Here is a 4,199-nt window from a genome sequence, read left to right as displayed (position 1 = left end):
GTGTGCATTGTTGTGTGAAACAGCATACATTACGTTGGAGTTAAGTTGAGCAAGAAACTTCTTCAGAGCATGTTAAGAGTCTTTATTGAAAGACATTAAGGCCAGAGGCTTAAGAGTAAATACATGTAGAGATTCTTCAGTCACCCCCCTTCTGGTACATCTCTCTCCATAGATAAACACAAAAGACAGCCTCTCAGCTCAGAGGCATAATTCAGAAGAGCGACAACACATAGACTCTGTTAGAACTTTCCCAGTCGCTATCAGACGGCTACCATAGCAACGGCCCTGGCCGTCCGTTCCCAGACAGGGCATAGACATAACTCCCCCTTAACCACAGTTACGTCTTCACACTTGCAGGCTTCATGGAAAACTACTAGAGACAGTAATGCCTACTGGTCACCAGCCCAACATTTATCCCTTGGGTGTCAAAATTCAGCCTTGATGAAAATAGCTCCAATGAATGTTTCATACGATTCACCTAAAATCTTTGCAGCTGTCTTTGTTAATGCCCCACTGCAAGCTATTTGGCTTCATGAATTGGTAAGCATATAAGACAGAAGGAAATGACTGCATCTTGCCAACCCTAGCTTTTCCAGCTCAATGGATCATGTTTCCATTTTACAACGGTGTTGTTTGAAAATGGCCAAAAAGTGCATGAAGACAAGTGGGAATTTAACCCATAAATTTAAGGAATTTCATCAAGGTTCCACACCAGTTTACTGGCTGTGCGGTTTAAGTCTGTGATGTAACTATGTTCTCAGGGGAGCAACCAAGTACATGTCTTTTCTCAGTGCACAGCGTTCAGGCTTTGACAGTGACTAATGGGTAATAGCAAGACAAAATAAATATGAACCCTGGGTAACAGCATTGTTTCCTTCCTTGACAACGTAAAGAAATAAATGTATTTTGGTGAACAACAAGGGGTGTGGGGAAATCTAAGGATTACAATGTGCTGCAGTTTTGCGCTACATGGAATGATCTATAAGACCTACATCACTTATGCACCCGATTCCTGAAAGTGCTGCCAGATTAGAAATATTAGTTTATCCTGTACCAAAATGGTTGTCCCTTTGCATTATCAATGTGGTTTACTTTTTTAAAATCCTGTCAATGAGGTTTTCGTTAGACTTGTATGCTCACAGGATGTCCTGCACAAGAATACTTTCAAAGTAAAAGAGAAACGCAAAAACAACAGGGTCCAGTAGTATCTTAAACACTTAACAAATGTATTTTGGCATAAGCTTTCAGGGACTAGAATCCAGGGACTAATCTTTCAGGGACTAGAATTGCATGAAATTATATCCTCTGCTAGCAGATGACATACATGTGTGTGTACACACACCTACACACACACACAGGTGCAGAGGAAACAAAGAATTCAACAGTGGAGTCAAAAATCATGAAATGTAAAAAGTACAGTTTGTGACAATTCAGCTGAAGTTCAAAGGACATGTAAAATAAGCACAGTGACCATTCACAACAGCAGTATTTGGGGCGAACAGTCATCCTTAACATTGCTGAGCTAATGAACGTCTCTAGGGGGCAGTAACCATAATTACACATTCCCCACATACTGAAATAGTGCAACCTCATTTATATACTTTTTTTCAATTGCACATGAAACAACAAAACTGGACTGCAACTCATAGAAGCCGAGGGAGGTTTCCTTGCACTAGGTCACACTGTTTGTCCAACTAGCCCAGTACCGCTTGTTCTGACAGGTTACAGCTCTTTGGCAGAGGTAATTTCCATCACCTGTACTAGAGAGCCTCTTACCTAGATCCAGGGACCTTCTGCATGTGAGCACTCGGCCGCTGAGCAGTAGCTCCATTCCAAATCACATTGTGTGATATGGCATCACTTTTTACCAACCAGAATACACAAGAGTAATCCAACTCAGTCTACACATGCAACTTTAGGTTGGCATGAGGCCTAGTAGTTTTCCATCAAGTCTGAAAGTTTTGAAAGTAAAGAGGAGTTATGTCTTTGCCAGTCTGGGAACGGACACCGTTGTAAAATGGAAACATGATCCATTGAGCTGGAAAAGCTAGGGTTGGCAAGATGCAGTCATTTCCTTCTGTCTTATATGCTTACCAATTCATGAAGCCAAATAGCTTGCAGTGGGGCATTAACAAAGACAGCTGCAAAGATTTTAGGTGAATCGTATGAAACATTCATTGGAGCTATTTTCATCAAGGCTGAATTTTGACACCCAAGGGATAAATGTTGGGCTGGTGACCAGTAGGCATTACTGTCTCTAGTAGTTTTCCATGAAGCCTGCAAGTGTGAAGACGTAACTGTGGTTAAGGGGGAGTTATGTCTATGCCCTGTCTGGGAACGGACGGCCAGGGCCGTTGCTATGGTAGCCGTCTGATAGCGACTGGGAAAGTTCTAACAGAGTCTATGTGTTGTCGCTCTTCTGAATTATGCCTCTGAGCTGAGAGGCTGTCTTTTGTGTTTATCTATGGAGAGAGATGTACCAGAAGGGGGGTGACTGAAGAATCTCTACATGTATTTACTCTTAAGCCTCTGGCCTTAATGTCTTTCAATAAAGACTCTTAACATGCTCTGAAGAAGTTTCTTGCTCAACTTAACTCCAACGTAATGTATGCTGTTTCACACAACAAGGCACACACGCCAACAGTGGTAGCAGAGGATGGTTTCGCTCCACAGCGCATTACACCGGAGTAAGTTGCTGGTCTGAACGGCAGACGGAGTTCCAGAGAGGGCAGCTTGATTGATTGTACCAGACGGAGGTGAGCAACATGGCTGTAAACCTGTCTGGGGGAGGCTTGCCGATGGAACGGCTTAATGAAAAGAATTTTGCCAGCTGGAAGCTGAGGATGAGGGCTTTGCTGATAAAAGAGGATTTATGGGACACAATAGATGGACCCACTCCGGCGGTACTGACTGCGGTTTGGACGCGTAGAGATCAGAAGGCGCAGGCTTTTATACTTCTGGCTCTATCTGACTCTCAACTACTACACGTGAGAGATGTTACAAACACCAAGGAGATGTAGGACCTGTTGGAAGGCATTCATGTGCAACAGACCGCGGGATCTAGATTGTGTTTGGCACGGAAGCTTTATCAAATGCGCTTCACGGGTGAGTGCGACATGAGTGAGCATCTCACGGAATTCAGACGCCTGTTTGCTGAGTTGACAGACCGAGGCGTCAAACACTCTGAACTTCAGAAGACCTATCTGATTCTGGCTTCACTTGATGGGACTTGGAATAATATGGTCATGGCTTTCGAAGCCATGCCTGACGTTGCGTTTATTGAGGAAAAATTGACCCAAGAATGGCAGCGGAGACAGGAGGCGAAAAGAGCCGAGTCGATGGAGGCTGTCAGGAGGCCAGAGGTGAAACATGCCGTGCCGAAGGATAATAAACAGGAGCAGCAACAGAGGCTGAAGGCTTGTTTTGTTTGCGGAGATCGACGACATCTCCAGCGGGATTGTCCAGTCAAGCGAAACTCCAGGGACGGAGGCTTGAAGCAGGGAAGTGTGAACCTTGTTTGTAAACAGAAGTCTAAAGACTTGGAACAAATTAACTTTATTGTCGACAGCGGAGCGAGCCATATATTAATTAAAGACAGACATTTGTTTTACGTTTCAGAAGAAGTGAAAGACTTTGTTTTACTTGCTGATGGATCACGGAAATCCGTAAAAGCTAAAGGTCTGGTGAAATTTGACAAGCTTGGAATAATGACAGACTGTTTGTTTGTTCCGGAATTGGCTCATAATATTTTATCAGTGGGCAAACTGGTGAGTTGTAATTATTCAATTTTGTTCCACAAAGACCAATGTTTTATAATGAGGGGAGATGAAGTGTGCATGCAGGGAAGCCTTAATGATTCACAGTTTGTAATAAAGAGCAGTCAAGCAGGGTGTGCTGTGTTAAACGCTGAGGTACAGGTACATCAGGGCTGCGTCCATGAATGGCATCAAAGGCTGGGGCATGCAAACCTTGACACGATAAGGAAAACTTTGCACAGTGAAGACATGCGTTTAAAAGATTGCGGACAGTTAATGGATTGTGATTCTTGTAATCAAGCTAAAATGACTATTGCACCAATAAACCGGGAGGCTGAGAGAACCACAACAGCTCCCTACCAGCTAGTACATGTTGATTTAGCAGGGCCAATAAATGCTTCACGAGGAGGTGCGAAATTCTTCATGGTACTGGTAGATGATTTT

This window comes from Rhineura floridana, chromosome 2 (assembly GCF_030035675.1).
Source record: "Rhineura floridana isolate rRhiFlo1 chromosome 2, rRhiFlo1.hap2, whole genome shotgun sequence".
NCBI classification, from domain to species: Eukaryota; Metazoa; Chordata; class Lepidosauria; order Squamata; family Rhineuridae; genus Rhineura; species Rhineura floridana.
This window is presented reverse-complemented; position numbering follows the sequence as displayed.